The sequence below is a fragment of the Anomaloglossus baeobatrachus genome, chromosome 5 (assembly GCF_048569485.1).
Source record: "Anomaloglossus baeobatrachus isolate aAnoBae1 chromosome 5, aAnoBae1.hap1, whole genome shotgun sequence".
In the NCBI taxonomy this organism is placed as follows: domain Eukaryota; kingdom Metazoa; phylum Chordata; class Amphibia; order Anura; family Aromobatidae; genus Anomaloglossus; species Anomaloglossus baeobatrachus.
Window position 1 is genome coordinate 557,004,182 of NC_134357.1, and position 23,181 is coordinate 557,027,362.

Sequence of the window (23,181 nt, forward strand, 5' to 3'; positions counted from 1 at the left end):
ACAAACTCGTTATGGCCTAGCCCGTACATCTACGTCCCCCCCATTTATTCGGCGTGTCCAGGAGACCCCCGGGTCCGGAGATCCTCGAGCCACCACCCCTGAAGGCCTGGACCCGAGCAGCGCCAGCTGCTGGCACGGGGGCAGCACACCCTGAAACTTGGCGTCACGAACAGGATACTTACCAATCCACTTACCTTGTGGAAGTGCGCCTTGTATTGGACAGTCAGCGGTGATCCGTTGCCAAATTTTCCGAAGTCGCCATTTTGGCCCGAAAAAATACAGCCCAGCTTCTTCCTCGCGAAAAGGGCGCGAAAGCCGAAGCCCCGCCCCCTGGGACTGCGGCCGGAAAGCGAGGCCGAAAGTCGCAAAACGAAACTTACTGGCCTAAAAGAAGAGTGCCAGCAAAAGACCTGATGCTGGAGCCGCGCCGACCGCTGGAGCGGCGGCGCCTGTGAACGAAGCGGGTGGTGAGGAAGCTGCAGTGGTGGACCCCTGGGCTCCGGTAGTGACTCCCCGCGTAGCAGCTGGCACTGACCCGCCTGCCACAGGAAGGATGTCGGCTCCAGCCGCAACGGGAATGGTGCCTGGCCTGGGAGACCCCTTAGCCGCCAGCTCAGAATCGGAGGAGATGGATGAGAGAAGCCCCGGTGTTGACGCCTCAGTAGCCGCGTATAACCTGCGATGCGGCGGGAATGGATACCGAATGGCTTTCTCGAACCGCACATACCGTGCATTGGAGGTGTACGAGGCTGAAGCAGAGTCCACCTCCGAGGATGAGGCCCCGTCTGCCGTCGGGGGTGTGGTAGTACCAAATTGCCACCATTTTGAGCTGCCTGGGCACTTTGCCAGTGCGTGCCCCGGGAATGCCCGGCCTTGAAGGGGCCGGGACGCGCCACAAGTTTTAAAGTTTAAAGTTAAAATTGCTGTTAAAATGCTTGTCACCCTTGTTGAACGTCCTCATGTTTCGGAGGAGGCCATCTGCCCGGCAGGTGGATTGTGGCAGGGTAGTTAAAAAGTTAAATAATACAGCGCCACGTTCTTGTTGAACGTCTTCACCCCTGCAAGTTCCAAGTGAAGAAGCCATCTGGGGTCGGAGCCCTAGGTGGAGGATGGAGCCTGGTCCGGAGGAGCAGTCGTACCCGCACCGCCGGCAGCTGAAGACGGAGTCTTTTGGACAGTGCCGCCTCTGAGTAAAGGTGTCATTGGGAACTCGTGTTGTCCGGTGGTGGTCTGTGGGAAAGCTGCAAGAGGAGGCTGTTCCGGCAGCGGAGTTTAAATGTTACAGTTGACCGACCTTCTCACCAAGCCGCAGTCTCTGGAGAGGCTGATTGGAGGATGGGCCTGCGGTGGAGTCGGCCGAGGCCCGGTCACCAGCAAAACCGGTGACCAACCTCCGGGTCAGGGGTCCCCTGGACGTGGGGCCCTTCAAAGGACTGCCGGGTAAGGAACTTTTTACCCGGCCCGTTTGGGCAACACCCGGACCTACCCTGGACTTGGGCAAGGGGTGCCAACCTGTGTTTTAGAGGTGGCATCAGGGCTAGGTTGTTTTGGGAGGGTGAAGTGAGAAGGACCCGGTCCCTCCAGTCCCAGTGTTTACATGGGCAACGTTAATGTTTAAGTAACATGCCTCCCGTAAGGGAAGAAATCCAAAAATATTCTTGAAATGTAAATATGTTAATATGCTTGTACCTGTTTTTTTCTTTTATTTTTTCCAGTTAAACAAAAATAAACCGGTGGTGGTCGGACAGCCCGCGGACGGTCTGTGTTTAACCAAGGGGGAGTGTGATGCCCTGGCAGGGCCAGGTAGTCACAGGTAGGTCCCTGCACTACACCTTTCCCTCACAAGGAAACACACAGCCGACCAGAAAACCTAGTCACCCCCCTCAGGGACAGACAGACACACCAGGGGGCGGAACTAGGCGGTTGGAAGACGTCCACCTAGGAGTCTAGACAGCCCGGGGCGGGAAAACAGACAGTTTAAGCTGTAGTTCAGTTTGGAGAGGAGTGTGGGCTGGAGCTAAGTGTAGCTCCAGCAGTCAAGTCCAAGTTGAACGGTGCCAGGGTTAGAGTCCTGGTGCCCTGGCTATGAGGCAGACGGTGGTCTCCGTCAGCAGGAGACGGGAAGACGGCTCGGCAGAACCGAGGTGGACCAGGACAGGGTTGTAGACCACCGGTACCTATACCGGGGACCCGACCGGAAACCGTGCACAAAGGGGGGTACTCGGACCCTGAAGCCAGGACCAGAACCTACTGAAACTGGTTAATTAACCGATTGAGGCCGGGACTAGAGGTCCTGTCCCACCCAAAGTCCCTCATAGAAGACAACAGCCCACTGAATAGGGTAAGCGGTCACTGCCAAAGCCCAGAGATCCCACGGGCCAGCGTCTGCGGGCACGGCTCCTTAGGCCACATCCAGGTGGGAGCGGACTCCCGAGTTTCATACCGGGGAAGTCCACTGAACAGAAAAAGGTGCAGGAACAGGATAGACCACCAGCCGGGTGGGGGATCCCGAACGCAATCGGCCGCGGCACCGGCCACCACCATCTTGATTTACCAGAGACTTGTGTGTGTGTTCCTAATCGTGAGTACTCCAGCATCCCTGCGGTCGCCATCCCCCTGCACTGAACCACTGGGTCCCAGGGCCACCATCCCTACCCACGGAGGGGTTAACAACTTGCTGCACAACATCTCCCCTGGGTGCCCTGTACATCTACGTCCCCCCCATTATTCGGCGTGTCCGCGAGACCCCTGGGTCCGGAGATCCTCGAGCCACCACCCCTGAAGGCCCGGACCCGAGCAGTGCCGGCTGCTGACATGGGGGCGTCACAACTCCATCACCACCACTAAATAAGAGAGGAAAATCTCTACATGGATGGGGGTTTAGATTTGGCTTTTTTGTTTTTTAACCTTGAATGTGGTTTTTTTTTTTACATTTTTTCCACTTAGTCTTCTGTATATTACATGGGTTCATAAAGCCAATAATCTTGGAATAGTTTGAAAGCCAATTAACAATAGTTCCTAACATATCCCTATAAAACATTTCTTTATTAGTTCAATTAAAATCGCCCGAGTAAACAGATAAATACCAAAAAATAATAGTTGGGAAACAATGTGATGTGGGGTAGCCGTAAATTTTCTGAAGCTGGGGCAGTAGGGTACATGCCAATTAATATTGGATCATCATTTCCCAATTGATTCCCTGTTGTAGCCCCTGCCTACCAACGGAGGGTATGACACCCTAACTTATCTGGGCGCCCCTGGATCACCCTACCAACATAGAAAACAACAACCACATACAATACTGTTAGGGCCAGGTGGACGGGCAGACCCAGGAGGTGGATCCACTGGGCCGAACACCTCACTGAAGGCAAGGGGTCCGGTAGCCGGAGCACTACAGGTAGCAGGACAGTCCGTTCAAAGGAGTGGAGTGTAGAAGTCCCTGGGACCACGGAGTCACCGAAGGTAGTCCGGGTGACGGAGCTCAGGTTCAGAGGCCGAGATGTTGTCAGGCAGAGTCCGGAACCGACGGAGCGAGAAGACGGGTCACCACAGGGATCAGAGATGGTATGGACTGACGGGATGGCGGACAGTCACCGTTCGGGGTTCGGGAATCGTCAGGACCGGATGGCGAGGCAGGAGCGGCTCTAGGAGAGAGATAGGTAAGTATACCGCAAGACACAAGGAGACCTGACTCCTAGCTTAGCAAAACACGAAGAACAGGCCCCGCCCACTTGGAAAGGATCCCCCTATATACCCTGTACCTGATTCTTCAATATCCTGTTGGAGGACACTGGCCCTTTAAGAGAGGGTCAATGACCGCGCGCGCGCCCTAATGCGCATGCGCGAGGCCCGGGTGCCAGAAGCCAGAGTAGGGAGCGGTGAACAGGAGGCAGGAGAGCCAGGCTGGGGCCGAGTTGCCGACGGGCGCCGGGAGCGGGGACCGGGCTGCCTGGGGACCGCAGGCGATGGAGCAGGAAGGCTGTGGAGCGGGGGACCGGGAAGCCTGGCACGGGAGCGGCGGAGCGCGACCTGAGAGCGGGGAAGCGTGGCAGGGGAGCCGGTAAGCAAGGCAGGGGAGCCGGGGAGCATGGCAGAGGAGCCGGGGAGCGTGACAAATAGTGACAGATATCAATTCTTATGGAGTGGGGTTATTCAGTCTCTTAAACAGAGACTACTTGCTAATGTTCATGCATAACAGTAAAAAGCTGTCACCTTGAAAGATATAGCTCAGGTCCCAGTCCTCTATTAACCTGACCAAATAATAATGTATTTTCACAGCCCTTAATTGCTGTATACTTTACACAGGGACAAAACACCAAAGGTAAACAGATGTGTACAATGTCCTGGCAATAGAGTGACTAGGTCCGTACTGATAGTGACAGATAGCAAATCAGCTCAAAAAACTCTCCCTTAACTCCAAAAAAATGTAAAATACACCATAAAGCCAGATAAGCGTATTAGTCATGTCAAGCCCCGCAGGTGTCGTGTCGGTGCATTTGCAGCACCCTGGGATATGCTACCCCAGTGATCTGCAGGATCCTTAGGCTATGTGCGCACTTACCGGATTTTGCCGCGGATTTTCCGCGGATTTGCTGCATGTTTCGCTGCAGAAAATGTTCATAACATCTCTGCAGTGAATCACCAGCAAATCCTATGGAGAAAAAAAATCCTGTGCGCACTGGGCGGAATTTGACAGCTGCATGTTTTGCTGCGGGAATCCCGCAGCAAAAACAAGTGCATGTCACTTCTTTTCCGCACATCGCTGCGGGATTTCACTCCATTGACTCCAATGTTAATCATGAAATCCCGCAGGGAATAATGCAGGCAGCAAATTCTGTGCGGTTCACTGCGTTTTCCTGCGTTATTCCCTGCGGTATTTCGCGGTTTGCCTCCGGTAATGTACATCGCCTGTCTGCGGTTTTGCAGGGAAGTGATGTCATTACAGGAAGAGGAAGCCGTGCAGAGAGTAAACACACACACAGATCACAGACACACAGACATCACAGACATAGACACATAGAACACACATAGAAAGAAAACGGAAATATAGAAAACAAAGCACATGGGCTCCGCTGCATATTTACCTTCCAGCCGAGGTAAGCACACAGCGGCGGCCCGGTATTCTCAGGCTGGGGAGGGAGAGGGGCAGGGTTAATGTCCCCCGCCTCACTCCCACCTCCGGCAGCCGATAATATCAGCCGCAGCTGCCCCGGGACTGTCGCATGCATTATGCGGCAGCACCGGAGTGTCCTCAGCTCTTCTTGCTGCCGTGTAGCAGTGGCAGCAAGGTAATACAAGGGGTTAATGGTGGTGGATCACCGCCATTAACTCCAGGCTTGATCATGGCAGCGTCTATGAGACAGCTGACATGATCAACCCGTAAGTAAAGTGAAAAACACAGACACCGAAAAATCCTTTATTTTAAATAAAACAAACAAGCCTCGTTCACCATTTTATTAACCCCTCCCACACCAAAGCTCCGACGTAATCCACAGCTCCGGCGTAATCCACAGGTCCTGTGCTGCTTACATCCAGCCGCGACTGTCACAGACACAGCGCTGAATGAATGCAGCAGACAGCAGAGGTAATTACTGGTCATTTCCCACGGCCGGTAATGTGAACTCACTGCCGACCGTGGGAAATGCAGCGATCTGTCCTCTATCTATCTATCTATCTATCTATCTATCTATCTATCTATCTATCTATCTATCTATCCCTCTGTCTGTCTGTCTATCTATCTATCCCTCTATCTATTCTTCTGTCTATCTACTATCTCAGAATTAAATGACTTTTTTTTTTTTTCAATGTGCTTTATTGCATTGAATGCAATAAAGCACATCCCAACCCGCACGCGGCAAAACCGCGGCAATACCGCGAACAATACCGCGGTGAAACCGCAGCAAACCGCGGCAAACCGCATGCGGTTTTCGGGTGCGGTTTGTCGCGTTTTTTTCCGCGGGTGCGGTAATCTTTGAGAGCATGCGGAATTTTCTCAAGAAAATTCCATTTCCCAGTGCGCACATAGCCTAAGGCTTTCTGGAACACCCTATGCTGACAACCCACACCTCACACACAGGTAGGGGCACATTCCCTGAGACCTGGGCGCAGCATGTAGAGGGTTAACAGTGGTCAGATGTGAGAACCAATCCCTTAGCTGTTAGCCTGGGAAAGGGGTGTGGCTTGTGGGAAGCAACAGGTGTTGCTAGGCAGAGTTGGCAGAGAGGAAAAACAACAGTTGAAGGAGTGACAGTTGAAAGGAGCCAGAGAGTGAGAGGGGTGTGAGGATTGTGAGGAGACCCCCAAAAGGCGACTAGGAGGTAGTAGCCTGAAGGTAGACAGATCCCAGGCACTACGCACGAGGGGGTACTGGACCCCAGAGTAGACGACAGCTGCAGGCGGTCTGCTGATCCAGCCATGTGTGGTGACTTCCAGGGTACCACACCACCCATAGGCTCAGGGACACAGCCTCATATATAGGACCCGGGAGAGGGCACAGAGAAGTAGCCTACCCCACAAGGGACCGCGAGGCCTGTCATACTGGGCCAGGAAAGAAAAGGGGCGGAGCGCCGCAGGTCACCGACAGCTTCAGGCAAGTGGACCATCAGCTCTGCATGTGCACGGAGGGCTCAACTGGGACTCACGTCAGCAGCGGGACAAAGGAAAGTCGGTTGACCAGCCGTACCAAACTGCACTTGCAACATCAGTGAGTACATAAATACCAGTTAATCTGCAAGAACTGTGTCGTGTTTATTACTGGCGCACCACAAGGCGCAGCACACCTACATGGGACTTAAGCCCCTACTGGCGGAGGGTGCGAACACACTTGCTGCTATACCATCTGTCCCTTAAACCACAGCAGCGGCGGCACATCTTATTACCGCAACCCGCCAGTGGCGTCACAAGTGACATACAAAATAACCCTGTTACCGAGCGCCCCCAGGTAACAGAACCGGGCACAGCCACCTGTGACGGTGATCCCCATTATCCACCACCCGGAACCGAGTATCCCAAGGGCCTGGGGTGTGGCTGCGCTCTGCAAATTGGCGTCACGAACAGGATACAAACTAGGCCCAGCAACCCTGGGTGCAGTGTGCCTTAAACCGTTTAAAATTGTATATAGACTTTTGTCGCCATTTTGCCTCAGTAAAGACTACTGCGCCATCACTCTGGCTGTAAAAGAGCGCAAAGTTTGAAAAAGTGAGCAGGAAAACCTGGCTCTGCCCCCCCACAGGGAATCTGCAGAGAAGCCAAACACCGAGCAGTAGTCTAACTTCAGGAGCTCCTGAGCCGCTCGGGATCCCCATAGAGAAGGTTGCTGAAATTAACCAAGGGGGACTAAAATGGAAGCGCAAGAGAACGGAGACGCTGCCAGACCGAGTTGGAGCGTAGACGCTGCGGCGGTGGCACCGATCATGCCACTCATGCTACCCTACCTCCCAGGCGCAACCTGGATGCCCCAGTACAATGACAAATCGGATACCTTAGCCGGGTTCAAAAAGAAAATAACTAATTCAATGGACATGTATCCCTTAACCGGCAAGCAAAGGGCATCCATTATACTGGGTCAGCTTAAAGGGGCAGCGGAGCTAGAAGCAGAAACTTGGTCAGATGCTGAACGCGAGTCAGTAACCACCATCTTTGACAAATTGAAACTTGCATTTGAGACCCGCACTGAGGCAGAACTGCGGATGGAGTTCTACAACTGCAGGCAGAAACCGCAGGATAACATCAGGGACTATGCCCTGAGACTCCAAGCAGCAATAAGGACATTAAAACATGTCGATCCTCTCAGTGCCAGAGAGGAAAACCGGATGCTAATGGAGCAGTTCATACAGGGCCTGTTGTCATCAGAGGACCGCAAGCAACTGCGCCTGTGGTCCCTTGAACATTCTGATGCGGACTTTGCAACTCTAAAAGATCGGGCTATCAAGGCGTTGCAGCCCCCGGCAACCTCAGACTCTACCCTGACGGTGCTACCTGCCAGTGTCCCTTCCTTGGAAGTGGAAACTGCCTCCTCTACTCCAGCAAAGGCCAATGGGCAGGTTGCGACCCCTAGTGCACCAGAGGACCTGCGTTACCAAGTGCAGCGACTCAGAGAGGACGTAGCAAAGATCCTCAAAGCCATGCAGCTTGGTCCAGAGCCCAAGCCATCAGACCGTATCCTGCTTGCTAACTGTACCGAGGACGTCCCGTGGATGAGAAACCGGAGGAGTCCCCCACTGCGAGGAAGACCCACCGATCGCTATTGTTCTTCAGGACAACCCATCTGCCGGCATTGCGGTAAAACAGGCCATCTTGCAAGAAGGTGTCCTTTAAATATGCAACCCCTGGGGCCAAGGGCCAATCCCCAGGTGTAAGTCGACAAGGCCCAATGGAATGGCGTGACCGGTATGTGGGTGGACGTCCGATTCTGTCCATTACCTTGGACGGGATCCCCACTTCTGCATTGTTGGACACCGGTTCTCAGGTAACCACCATTCCCTATGAGCTGTTCTGCCGATTCTGGTGTGATGAAGAACTCACCCGACCTGATCCAAGCCTCACCATATATGCTGTAAACGGGTTACCGGTAGAGCAGATAGGATTTAAAGAAGTAACCATAAAGGTGGGGAGGGTGGAGCTTAGGGGTCAGGGATTGATTGTTGTTAAAACTGATGCAACTGATAAAAATCCCCATGTGATCCTAGGTACCAATGTCATTGAAAATTGTTTGGGAGAAGTATTGTTCTTGCTCCAACAGATTGCCAAGACTGCTGATGCCAGGCAGCAGAGGATCCTGCAGAAGGAGATTAAAGTCCTCTTGCTAAAACAACAGGTAAACCAGTCTGGTGGAGAACTGGGTAGTCTGCGGGTAATGGATTGTAACCCCATTGTGTTACCTCCAAGAAGTGAAATGAAGGTGTGGTGTCGGGCATCCATAGGTCCTAGAGGGCGAGATTACCAGGCAGTGGTAGAACCCGTGTACTCAGGGGACTGGTCCACAATCCTGACAGCCAGGGGGGTAGTCAATGTACACAAAGGGAGAGTTCCTGTACGTATATTAAATTGTGGGGACGAGGAAGCCAAATTGCCCAGATACGCTACCATTGGTAAATTGTTTACCGTCACTGAAAATGCCATTCAAGCAGCAGAACCACTTGCCCCAACAGACCTGGAAGATGAGCAATTAGCAAATTGGTGCCAGGAACTCCATGTTGGTACCGACTCCACGCCTTCTTACCAGAAGCAAGGAGTATACCGGGTTGTGCAGGAATATGAACCAGTCTTCAGTAAGCATCCATTGGATTTCGGGAGAATTAAAGGGGTACAACACCATATCCCCACTGGGAACCATCCTCCCATCAGAGAGCGATACAGTCCTGTACCACCAAAACACTATCAGAGGGCCAAAGAAATGCTACATGACATGAAGGAGGCTGGGGTTATCCGAGATAGTTGTAGCCCTTGGGCAGCTCCACTAGTCTTAGTGAGAAAAAAAGATGGCACCATGCGGATGTGTGTAGATTACAGGCAAATAAATCGCATTACACATAAGGATGCTTACCCATTACCCCGCATAGAAGAGTCACTAGCTGCACTCAAGACTGCTAACTACTTTTCCACCTTAGACCTTACTAGTGGGTATTGGCAGGTCTCTGTAGCAGAGGAAGACCGGGAGAAGACTGCATTTGCCACCCCGATGGGCCTGTGCGAATTCAACAGTATGCCGTTTGGACTCTGTAACGCACCTGGAACCTTCCAGCGCCTGATGGACTGTTGTCTGGGACATCTGAACTTTGAAACTGTACTACTCTATTTAGATGACGTCATTGTGTTCTCCAAGTCCTACGAAGACCATCTGGAACATCTGGCAGCAGTGTTTGAAGCACTATCCAAGTACGGCATGAAGCTGAAACCATCCAAGTGCCATCTCCTTAAACCCAAGGTTCAGTATCTGGGACACGTAGTCAGCGCTGAGGGAGTCGCACCAGATCCAGACAAGATAACAGTCATCAAGAGCTGGCCAAGACCAACTACTATCAAAGAGGTACGTCAGTTCCTGGGCCTGGTAGGATACTACCGAAGATTCATCAAAGGTTACACCAAGATGGCTGCCCCATTGCAAGACCTCCTGGTTGGTCAACCCAAGAAAGGCAAGAAGTCTGATCTTCCATTCGAATGGGGCGAAAAAGAAGAAAGTTCCTTCAAACAAATGAAGTGGGCTCTGACGGGGGAAGAAATTCTTGCTTATCCAGACTACAACTTACCCTTTGTGCTGTACACAGACTCCAGCAACGTGGGATTAGGAGCAGTGTTGTCACAGGTCCAGAATGGGAGAGAGCGAGTAATTTCCTATGCTAGCAGGAAGCTTCGGCCTACTGAGAGAAATCCAGAAAATTACAGCTCTTTCAAGTTGGAGTTGCTGGCCATGGTCTGGGAGGTTTAAGCACTATCTAGCAGCCACTAAGTTCACAGTCTTCACTGACAACAATCCTCTTACCCATCTAGACACAGGAAAGTTGGGCGCATTAGAACAACGCTGGGCAGCTCGGTTATCCAACTATGACTTTACCATCAAATACAGAGCTGGATGTAACAACAAAAATGCAGATGCGCTGTCAAGAATGCCCCATTTGCAAGAAGAGGGAGAATACATAGATGAGCTAGAGGAGATAGAGTTACCTGCCTTCCATCGCAAGAGAACATGCCAATGTCAACAAACTGGTTCTAGACCAAAAGAGGCAACCTTGAAACCCTTATCACATTTTAGTTGGAAAGAGACACAGGACAGTGATCCCGCTGTCAGCTTAATCAAGAGACTGGTAAGCCAGATTCTCGTCTTGCACCAGAGGCTCCACAAGAAGCCCAACATCTGTGGAAGAACAGAAGTAAGTTGTTTATCCACCGGGGAACACTCTGTAGACGATTCATCAATCCAAAAACTCATGAGATGAGGTGGCAAGTGATAATACCAAAAAGAGATGTCCCAATAGTGTTAAAAGCGTACCACAACGATGCCGGACACTTCGGTTGGAAGAAACTTGAGATATTACTCCGTGAAAGATTCTACTGGGTTGGAATGAGATCTTCTATCGAAAACTGGTGTAGAAATTGTGGTCCATGGGCTTTAAGAAGAAAAGACAGAGATAGTCAAAGAGCACCACTGCAGCCTATTGTTACCAAACAACCTCTAGAACTAGTCGCCTTAGACCATGTGAAGTTAACACCGAGTACCAAAGGTTATACTTATGCCCTTACCATTGTAGACCACTATTCAAGATTCCTTGTAGTAGTACCAGTCAAGGACCTAACAGCACAAACAGCAGCAAAAGCGTTTCAAGCCTACTTTTGTAGACCTCATGGTTATCCAGAGCAAGTAATTGCAGATCAAGGACCAGCGTTTGAAGCATAAGTTTTTCAAGTGTTCTGTAATATGTATGGTTGTAAAAAGATTCGTACAACATCCTATCACCCTCAAGGAAATGGAATGTGTGAGAAAATGAATCAGATCATCATTGATATGCTAAAGACCCTACCGCTGGAATATAGGAACAAATGGCCAGAAAAATTGCCTTACCTAGTGGATATGTATAACAACATCCCCGTAGGATCTACAAACTTCACCCCAGCTTATCTTATGCGAGTAAGACCAGGAAGATTACCCGTCGACATAGACATGGGAGTCCTAAACCCTGAAGACCATCCACAAAGTGATTGGAATACAGCTCGTCAAGCTCAATACAAGAAAGTTCAAGAATGTGTTGAAAGGAATTTAGACCAATGTAGGGAAAAACAAGAAAGAGATTACAATAAAAATGCAAAAGCTGTACCATTGACACCTGGAGAAAGGGTACTAAAAAGAAAAAGAAGACTTCATAAACTTGATGATCAATGGGAAGAAGAACCTTACATTGTCCAAACATCTAACTTTGACAACAAAAAAGTCTGTATTATTAGCAAAGATTAAGGGAAAACATCAACAACTGTTTCTAGAGACCATTTAAAGAAATGCCCAGAACAGTTGGTGCCAAAAGAAAGTACAGAAAGAATGGTAAATCTACCTCAACCTGAACCAAAGAAGAAAATGATCCATACTGTATTAGGAGATTTCCCAGAAGATTGGCCGCAATACAATGGAGCCATAGTCATACCTTGTATCACCTTTCCACAAGTACCAGAAGAACCTGTACCAAGACAAGAAGAACTTGTACCAGTACAAGAACCAGAAGAAATCTCAGGGGAAGTTGAACCAGAACGTTCTGCAAACATTGACCTTGTCAATCCTACAGTAAGGGTAAGAACACGTAGATACTTACCAAGTCAACCTACCATACCAAGTGTAGTACAAAACACAGACAACATTGACACACCAGCGTTGCGTAGGTCAAACAGAAGCAACATTGGTCATCCCCCATCCAGACTAGGAGAGTGGGAATACTACTAAAGATGGTCATTAAATACATATTAACTGTATGTAAAATGTAAATAATGTATATTAAGCATGTTGACCCTACAGAGACTGACCTGTATGGACTTTTGGGTCACTAACAACTGTTCATAATGTTTGTTTAAGAACTGTGCCTCCCTTTGGGAAGAATCCAGGTTTTTCCCCATCCTTTGTTTTTATGGACCTAAGCCACAGGACTGGCGTGGCACAAAAACATTTGTATATAGTTGCACACTTGGTGCTTTTCATTGGGATTACCCAGGAACTGAACTTTTGTTCCCAACACCCTAAAAGGAGAGCTGGAAGTCGCAGGGAGGGTCTGCAGCGGAGCAGGCTGAGCCCCCCATCACCATCATATCCGGTGATGTGCTCCCTAGGACAGTCCCCACAGGGAACAGTCACCAGGACGTTCGGAGAGGTTTTCCGGATAGTGGCCTCAGAGACTGTGGGTGGTGGAAAGAAAAGTGTACAGAGTACTAACCTGTTACAAATGTATATTTGTTATTTATTGCTGTTTTAAAAATAATATATATTTTGCAGATTTTCTTGTTTTGCAGCCCACGGACGTGCTGGTCTTAACCAAGGGGGAATGCAGCACCCTGGGATATGCTACCCCAGTGATCTGCAGGATCCTAAGGCTTTCTGGAACACCCTATGCTGACAACCCACACCTCACACACAGGTAGGGGCACATTCCCTGAGACCTGGGCGCAGCATGTAGAGGGTTAACAGTGGTCAGATGTGAGAACCAATCCCTTAGCTGTTAGCCTGGGAAAGGGGTGTGGCTTGTGGGAAGCAACAAGTGTTGCTAGGCAGAGTTGGCAGAGAGGAAAAACAACAGTTGAAGGAGTGACAGTTGAAAGGAGCCAGAGAGTGAGAGGGGTGTGAGTATTGTGAGGAGACCCCCAAAAGGCGACTAGGAGGTAGTAGCCTGAGGGTAGACAGATCCCAGGCACTACGCACGAGGGGGTACTGGACCCCAGAGTAGACGACAGCTGCAGGCGTTCTGCTGATCCAGCCATGTGTGGTGACTTCCAGGGTACCACACCACCCATAGGCTCAGGGACACAGCCTCATATATAGGACCCGGGAGAGGGCACAGAGAAGTAGCCTACCCCACAAGGGACCACGAGGCCTGTCATACTGGGCCCGGAAAGAAAAGGAGCGGAGCGCCGCAGGTCACCGACAGCTTCAGGCAAGGGGACCATCAGCTCTGCATGTGCACGGAGGGCTCAACTGGGACTCACATCAGCAGCGGGACAAAGGAAAGTCGGTTGACCAGCCGTACCAAACTGCACTTGCAACATCAGTGAGTAACTACCAGTTAATCTGCAAGAACTGTGTCGTGTTTATTACTGGCGCACCACAAGGCGCAGCACACCTACATGGGACTTAAGCCCCTACTGGCGGAGGGTGCGAACACACTTGCTGCTATACCATCTGTCCCTAAAACCACAGCAGCGGCGGCACATCTTATCACCGCAACCCGCCAGTGGCGTCACAAGTGACATACAAAATAACCCTGTTACCGAGCGCCCCCAGGTAACAGAACCGGGCACGGCCACCTGTGACGGTGATCCCCATTATCCACCACCCAGAACCGAGTAGCCCAAGGGCCTGGGGTGTGGCAGCGCTCTACACATTACCTTCAGGGACTCCACATGGATGGAACAGTCTGGTCACAGGTAGGGAACCTTCTCTTTAGGATTTTCGTGACGCCACTCTCAGTATTGCGGTCAGTGGGGGCCGCCACTGCAGATTAAGGGGTGCCTGGGGCTGATGGTGGGTGCAGTCAGTTGTAGTGGCCTCCCGAGAGTGAGGCAAGCCCCAGGGCCCTGTGTAGGTGTGTGGAACCACAAGGCGCAGAATGACTCAAACACAAGCAGAATGTCTTTCAGGGGTTTTACTCACATTAGGTGGCAGGGTGAGTAACCCGGGCGTAGCTGGGATGAACCAGGCTGGAACCAGGTATCCTTCCGGCTGGCTGATGAGGGTGACTACCAACTCGCCTTCCTTAGCCCTTTGTGTTTTTGTGGTGACCCCGACTTGAAGTCCCTACGGGGTTCACCCAGGGAAGTTGCTGCTGCCTGTTCTCCCCTCGTTTCGGCCTGTTTGCTTGTAGCCTGGACCAGGTCACTCCAACTGCTTGCCTCCTGTGAACTATGGGCCCTCTCTTTGCTACGTGGCTGCGGACTCTGTGGTGTTGTCTTGGGGGTTTGAAGTGCCCCCTCAGGCAGGTTTGGCAGAAGAAAGGTGAATCTGCAGAGTTCAGCGGCGTCTTCTCATGGAATCACATCCACTTTACTTGGACAATTAAACACAGCAGAATAAATGTGCAAAAAAAACAGCAGGAAAAAAAGCAGTATTTACACTACATGTGAACACGGACTAAGTGTCCAAGCAAAGTGGATGACATCACAAGTCATGAAATCTCTGCCCCTGGTGCGTGTAAAGACGCTGAACTGTGCGGATTTGGTGTTTTTTCCTTTACAGTGCTGGCCAAAAGTATTGGCACCCCTGCAATTCTGTCAGATAATACTCAGTTTCTTCATTTAATTTGTCTTCAATGAAAAAAAATAAAAAAAATTGTGATAAAGTCAAAGTGGATATAATTCCACACCAAACATAAAAAAGGGGTGGACAAAAGTATTGGCACTGTTTGAAAAATCATGTAATGCTTCTCTAATTTGTGTAATTAACAGCACCTGTAACTTACCTGTGGCACCTAACAGGTGTTGGTGTTGTGTATACCACATTGAGCATGGAGAGAAGAAAGAAGACCAAAGAACTGTCTGAGGACTTGAGAATCCAAATTGCGAGGAAGCATGAGCAATCTCAAGGCTACAAGTCCATCTCCAAAGACCTGAAAGTTCCTGTGTCTACGGTGCGCAGTGTCATCAAGAAGTTTAAAGCCCATGGCACTGTGGCTAACCTCCCTAGATGTGGAAGGAAAAGAAAAATTGACAAGAGATTTCAATGCAAGATTGTGCGGATGGTGGATAAAGAACCTCGACTAACATCCAAACGAGTTCAAGCTGCCCTGCAGTCCAATGGTACAACAGTGTCAACCCATACTATCCGTCGGCATCTTAATGAAAAGGAACTGTATAGTAGGATATCCAGGAAGACCCCATTTCTTACCCAAAGACATAAAAAAGCCAGGCTGGAGTGTGCCAAAACTTACCTGAGAAAGCCTAAAATGTTTTGGAAGAATGTTCTCTGGTCAGATGAGACAAAAGTAGAGCTTTTTGGGAAAATACATCAACATAGAGTTTACAGGGGAAAAAAAAGAGGCATTCAAAGAAAAGAACATGGTCCCTACAGTCAAACATGGCGGAGTTTCCCTGATGTTTTGGGGTTGCTTTGCTGCCTCTGGCACTGGACTGCTTGACCGTGTGCATGGCATTATGAAGTCTGAAGACTACCAACAAATTTTGCAGCATAATGTAGGGCCCAGTGTGAGAAAGCTGGGTCTCCCTCAGAGGTCATGGGTCTTCCAGCAGGACAATGACCCAAAACACACTTCAAAAAGCACTAGAAAATGGTTTGAGAAAAAGCACTGGAGACTACTAAAGTGGCCAGCAATGAGTCCAGACCTGAATCCCATAGAACACCTGTGGAGAGATCTCAAAATGGCAGTTTGGAGAAGGCACCCTTCACATCTCAGGAACCTGGAGCAGTTTGCCAAAGAAGAATGGTCTAAAATTCCAGCAGAGCATTGTAAGAAACTCATTGATGGTTACCGGAAGTGGTTGTTCGCAGTTATTTTGGCTAAAGGTTGTGCAACCAAGTATTAGGCTAAGGGTGCCAATACTTTTGTCTGGCCCATTTTTGGAGTTTTATTTGAAATGATCAATGATTTGCTTTTTGTTTCATTCTCTTTTGTGTTTTTCATTGCAAGCAAAATAAATTAACCCCTTAACGACCGCAGGCCGTAAAATTACGTCCTAAATGACATAATCTTACTGCCCGCGGTCCTCCGGCGGCAGCATGCCGCGATCGGCACACATCTCAGCTGATTTTCACAGCTGAGATGTGTGCCTGCTAGTGCCGATTAACCCCTTATATGGCGCTGTCAATACATGACAGCGCCATTATAAGCGCGATTGCGGTAAGCATTTACTTACCGCCCGAAACCGGAAGTCACGTGACGCGATCACGTGACTCCCGATAGTTGTCATGGTAGCACAGGGTCATGTGATGACTCCTGTACTACACATGACTTGGTTTCACTTTCGCTGTGCCCGGGGCACAGCAAAAGAGAAAGACAGCGTATCTGCTGTTTACAGCCTTCCAGCTGTGATCAGCAGATACTGCAGAGCGATCGGAATGCTGATCGCAATAGCCCCCTAGGGGGACTAGTAAAATAAAAAAAAAAAGTTAAAAAATAAGTTTTAAAAAATTAAAAAAAAACAAAAAAACCTAAAAGTTCTAATCACCCCCCCATTCGCCCCATTGAAAATTAAAGGGTTAAAAAAATAAAAAATATACACACATTTGGTATCGCCGCGTTCAGAAACGCCCGATCTATCAAAATATAAAATCAATTAATCTGATCAGTAAACGGCGTAGCGGCAAAAAAATTCCAAACGCCAAAACGACGTTTTTTTGTCGCCACAACTTTTGCGCAAATTGCAATAAGAGGCGATCAAAACGTAGCATCTGCGCAAAAATGGTACCGTTAAAAACGTCAGCTCGAGACGCAAAAAATAAGCCGTCATTGAGCCTAAGATCCCGAAAAATGAGAACGCTACGGGTCACGGAATATGGCGTAAAACGTGCGCCACTTTTTTCGGACAAACTTCCGATTTTTTTTTAACCCCTTATATAAAAGTAAACCTATACATGTTTGGTGTCTACGAACTCGCACTGACCTGAGGCATCACACCCACACATCAGTTTTACCATATAGTGAACACAGTGAATAAAATATCTCAAAAACCATAGTGCTATCGCACTTTTTTGCAATTTTTCAGCATTTGGAATTTTTTTGCCATTTTCTAGTACACAATATGGTAATGGTGGTTTCATTTAAAAGTACAGCTCGTTCCGCAAAAAATGAGCCCTCACATGACCATATTGACTGAAAAATAAAAAAGTTACGTCTCTCAGAAAAAGAATGGCGAAAAAAAAAAACGGAAAGCGAAAAATCAGCCGGTCGTGAAGGGGTTAATAAATTAAGGCTTTACATGCTGCGATATTTGTCCCGATATCGCTAGCATGCGACCCGCCCCCATTGTTTGTGCGAAACGGGGATATCGCTGCCCGTCGCGCACAAAATCGCGCACCCGCGTCACACATACTTACCTGCTTAGCAACGTCGCTGTGACCAGCGTACCGCCTCCTTTCTAAGGGGGCGGTCCGCTCGGCGTCACAGCAACATCACTGAGTGGCTGCCCAATGAAAGCGGAGGGGCGGAGATGAGCGGGACGAACATCCCGCCCACCTCCTTCCGCATTATGGCCGGTGGCAGGTAGGAGATGTTCCTCGTTCCTACGGGGGTCACACACAGCGATGTGCACTGCCGCAGGAATGAGGAACAACAACGGGAAAGCGATAATTGGGGGCGGACCCCCATGTCAACGAGGAGCGATTTTGGACGTTTTTCCAACGATCCAAAATCGCTCCTTGGAGTCACACACTACGAGATCGCTACAGCGGCCGGATGTGCGTCACAAAATCTGTGACCCCAACGAGATCGCTGTAGCAAAATCGTAGCGTGTAAAGCCCGCTTAAGGGTGCCAATACTTTTGTCTGGCCCATTTTTGGAGTTTTGTGTGAAATGATTTGATTTGATCTCTCGTCAATGTTTCTTTTCCTTCCACATCTAAGGAGGTTAGCCACAGTGCCATGGGCTTTAAACCTCTTGATGACACTGCGCACCGTAGACATAGGAACTTTCAGGTCTTTGGAGATGGACTTGTAGCCTTGAAATTGCTCATGCTTCCTCACAATTTGGATTCTCAAGTCCTCAGACAGTTCTTTGGTCTTCTTTCTTCTCTCCATGGTCAATGTGGTACACACAAGGACACAGGACAGAGGTTGAGTCAACTTTAATCCATGTCAACTGGCTGCAAGTGTGATTTAGTTATTGCCAACACCTGTTAGGTGCCACAGGTAAGTTACAGGTGCTGGTAATTACACAAATTAGAGAAGCATCACATGATTTTTCAAACAGTGTCAATACTTTTGTTCACCCCCTTTTTTATGTTTGGTGTGGAATTATATCCAATGTGGCTTTATGACAATTTTTTTTATTTTTTTTCATTGAAGACAAATTAAATGAAGATAATAATACCAAAGAATTTGTGATTGCAATCATTTTCAGGAAGAAACTGAGTATCATCTGACAGAATTGCAGGGGTGCCAATACTTTTGGCCAGTACTGTATCCATCTATCTATATGTCTATCTATCATGTATGTATCTATCTATTATCTGTCATGTATCTATATATCCCTCTATCATCCATCCCTCTATCATCCATCCATCCATCCGTCCCTCTATCATCCATCCATCCCTCTATCATCCATCCCTCTATCATCCATTCATCCCTCTATCATTCATCCATTCATCCAGCCCTCTATCCATCCATCCCTCTATCTATACATTTGAGTCTGAAATGTACAAAAGTCTATTATGCGCTGCCAGAGTCGGTGTCCAATAAGCTCTTACACAGAATATAACAATGCCCCATGCCCAGAAATGGGGAATCTCCACATACCTCCTGCAGAACAGGTAAATCCCAGTGGCCACTGAGGGACCTCAGTGACGTCACGCCAATGTGACCAGAAGGGGCGTGGTTTCCGCCGACATAGCTGATACCAGGAAGATACATTATTCTTCTAAGTCCACGTAAGCATAGAGTTGATTATAATAGAAGAGGGGGTCTGGGGTAAGACCCCCAGATGGGTGGAGGCGAAGCGCCGCCTTGCATGATTATAGTTGGCTGCTCTGTGCTTACAGGACCTGTGATGATGTCACATGGAGGGGAGGAGTCAGGGGTCACATGATCAGCTCCTCAGTGTATGCAGGGCTCTGCTGTGCTGGGTGTCATGGTGCTGGATGAGGGGAAGGTTATGTGTGGGCTCAGGAGGGGTTTACAGAGTGGATGTAGCAGAGCCGTGTGTGTACGAGGTGTACGGAGCGGAGCCATGTGTGTATGAGGTGTACGGAGCGGAGCCGCGTGTGTACGAGGTGTACGGAGCGGAGCCGTGTGTGTACGAGGTGTGCAGAGCGGAGCCGCGTGTGTACGAGGTGTGCGGAGCGGAGCCGTGTGTGTACGAGGTGTACGGAGAAGAGCCGTGTGTATACGAGGTGTATGGAGCGGAGTCGTGTGTGTACGAGGTGTGCGGAGCGGAGCCGCGTGTGTACGAGGTGTACGGAGCGGAGCCGCGTGTGTACGAGGTGTACGGAGCGGAGCCGCGTGTGTACGAGGTGTGCGGAGCGGAGCCGCGTGTGTACGAGGTGTGCGGAGCGGAGCCGCGTGTGTACGAAGTGTACGGAGCGGAGCCGCGTGTGTATGATGTGTGTGTCGCGGGCGGGGAGGAGGGTGTCAGCACACCGCGCTCACCCCTTCTGCTCGGGTCCGGCAGCTGCTCAGTGGTGGCTCGAGCGGTGGGCCGGATCCCGGGGTTTCTCGAGCGACACTCCTCGCCCGTGAGTGAAAGGGGGTGTTTGTGGTTGGGTGTAGGGATTGTTATAGTTCGTGACGCCACCCACGGTTGTGGTGATTTCACCACCGCTGCTCAATGTGGGGATCCCGGGGATGGTGATGTGAAGCAGCCAGTTGTTGTGTTGCCCCTCCGTGGGTAGGGGTTGGTGATCCCGGGGCCCAGTGGGGCGCAGGGGCAGCGCTGTGCCTTGCGGCACTGAGGTACTCACTCAGCCAGTAAACACGACACAGTTCTCGGTAAACAAACGGCTGGTTGGACGGGTCCCTCGGACGGTTCACGGTGCTGCGGTTCCCTGCAGTTAGCGGTGACGATCTCTTCCCTGCACCTTTGAAATGTCTGTTTGGTAGCGGTGGATTCCCACCGGTTACCCGCTCCCCGACTGCAATCTGTGCCGGAGGAGCTCCACACTTTGCCCGCAGGCGCCGGCCCTGGGAAACTGGTGCCTTGGCGGTGGCGGTGTTTCCCCGTTGTGGTTGGACCTTTGCCGTCAATCAGGACTTGCTTGTTGGGGGATCTACGTCCCCTTCACTAACGGATTTAGCAATTTACAGCGACTCCAAGCCTTGCTGGGATCCGAAAGCCCCTGCTCTGGTACTGACTGCCCTTTGTATACTGCTCCAGACCCCCGGATACACACAGCCTCCGTGGCCCTTCCAGCAACCTCCAGACAGTCCCACTGCAGATCTTCACCACTGTCTGCTGACCTTGCTGACTCCGTCTGGGCACACAGCCACAGACTAACTTCAGGCTTTCCCTCTTTACTGCTTTCTTCCTTCACTTCCACTTAGCTGTTTACTCTAACCTTGTCTAGACTACTCCTTCACTCTTGCCCTGCCTGGGCTCGACTCCTGTTGTTTACTCAAGCTCGTCCCTGAGCTATCTGCCTGGTTACTTCCCGCCTCCAGAGTCGTGAGCTCCTCGGTGGGCGGAGCCAACCGCCTGGCCCACCCCCTGGTGTGCATCATCAGACTCCTGGAGGAAGGCAACAAGGATTTGTGGGTTAGCTGGTGTACCTGCAGGGAATGTGGGGTGCGTGTGTGTTGTCATCTGTGTCCCCTGGCTTGCCCAGGGCGACACATTCCCCCTTAGCAAAACACAGACCGTCCTCGGGCTGCCCGTCCAACACCGGTTTTATTTTCCTTTTTGTTTTCTGAAAATGAAAACGGTATAACATTATAAATGGTAAATTATATACATTTTTAATAACAACTCTTCCCAAGACGGGAGGCACATTTACTTTTAACGTTACAACGGTATACGGTCACGGTTTCCACTCTCTCCCACCCAAGCAACCTGGCCCTGATGCTGCCCCTAAAACCCAGGCAGCACCCCTTGACCCACAGTCCAGCACAAGTTACCCGAGCGGGATCTGTCCTTCCCCTCCAGAGGGTGGCCACCGGTTCCTTTGGTGGCTGGGCCCTGGCCTGCTCTGCTCAGGGCCCTCCCTCCAACCTGCCTCTCCGGAGATGGTATAGCGGAAACGGTAACGGTACCCAACATATTTACAAGCCACTTAACGTTTGTGGTGCCCTGCAAGTTCACGGGCTTGTCCATGGATAGTTCCCATGCCAATAAACTTTAAACGGTCCCCACGGGGACAACGGTGCCAGCTCCTGCCGGTTCTAATCACAAAGCAAATCTGGTTACTGTTCGGTAATCATTTTCCTTATCATTCTTTTTCAAACTTTTAAACAACACAACAAAGGTGGTCCCAACGGGGACTGTGCAGCGGCACTCTGCTGCCTTTTGCGGCTCAACAGTCCATTCTCACTCGTGGGGCTCTAGTGCTACCTTCACATGGTGCACCGCTCTGGACCCCAATGGTAGCTCGCTGCAGGCGATCTTCTTCCATATACATGCGGGCATGTACATCCGCTCTACACCCCTCTCGGGCATCGATCTCCCTGCGCAGCTGCTGTTGCCGCCGCTCCCAGCCGGGAGCACTTTCTGTTTGCTCCGGTTCAGCGTGTGCGAGGGACGGACCCAGCCAGAGTCCCTCCGTGTCGTCTGCGACCGGCACCTTCAGTAATGAGGGACCCCGCTGTGACATGGCCTGCTCTGCCTCGTGGCAGCTGCATCCCCGCCGTGCCTCCGGTGCATCTTTGCTGACGGACTCAGCCTTCGGCTTCTTCCATAGAAGCGATTCAGGGGGTTTACGGGCTTCTGCTGCAGATCGGTCCGCCGGGGCGGATTGGCAGGGTACCGCTACCGGTGGTGGTGGTAGCGGGCCTAGTGGCGGGGCAGCAGCAGCTAACACGGGTAGCGGGGGAGGCAGCAGGGTGAACGGGTGTAGGCCGGGCCCCTCAGCCGCAGCGGCCGATCCCTCGGGAATACAGGGACGTGGGTCTCTTACCCGTTCCTCCAAATCTTCCTCCACCTCGCATCTCCGCATAGCAGCCACCACGTCCGCCATGTCGGCCTCCCGCTCCTCCAGGAGGAGCTGCCTGTGGACCTGCAGACTGCTGCTTAGTTGGACGGTCCGGACTTCCACCCACGCCGCCATGCCAGGCGCGGGGACCACGGTGTTGCTGGTCGGACTCAGCATCTTTAGCAGCGGCCTCTTCCAGGAACCAGTAAATGGCCGCAGGGTCCTGGCGTCCCTGCTTCCACAGCCGCGCTCACATGCGGCCAGCCGCCATCGCGTCCCCCTTAGCTCTTTCCGGCCCCTCCTCTCTCGGGGCGGGGTTCTGGCCTTCGCGCCTCTACTGCTCGAGAAGACGCTCGAGCGGGAACTTTTCGCGCCAAAGATGGCGGCTTCTGAAATTTTTCTGCCGGATGCCTCCGGCGGTAACAAGGCGCACCTCTACCTGACGGCAGAGCGGTAAGATCCTGTTCGTGACGCCAAGTTGTCGCGGGCGGGGAGGAGGGTGTCAGCACACCGCGCTCACCCCTTCTGCTCGGGTCCGGCAGCTGCTCAGTGGTGGCTCGAGCGGTGGGCCGGATCCCGGGGTTTCTCGAGCGACACTCCTCGCCCGTGAGTGAAAGGGGGGGTTTTGTGGTTGGGTGTAGGGATTGTTATAGTTCGTGACGCCACCCACAGTTGTGGTGATGTCACCACCGCTGCTCAATGTGGGGATCC

The 23,181-nt window shown here is 50.9% G+C and overlaps 1 long non-coding RNA gene across 1 annotated transcript in view; it reads right to left on the bottom strand.

The window, feature by feature from the left end:
* LOC142312313 (uncharacterized) overlaps positions 1-19,367 on the bottom strand; it is a 32,439-nt gene extending 13,072 nt beyond the window's left edge. Inside the window, exon 1 of the long non-coding RNA XR_012754356.1 lies at positions 19,151-19,367. This is a non-coding gene — a long non-coding RNA (uncharacterized LOC142312313). The remainder of the gene's footprint in view (positions 1-19,150) is intronic.
* Positions 19,368-23,181: the final 3,814 nt, after the last annotated feature.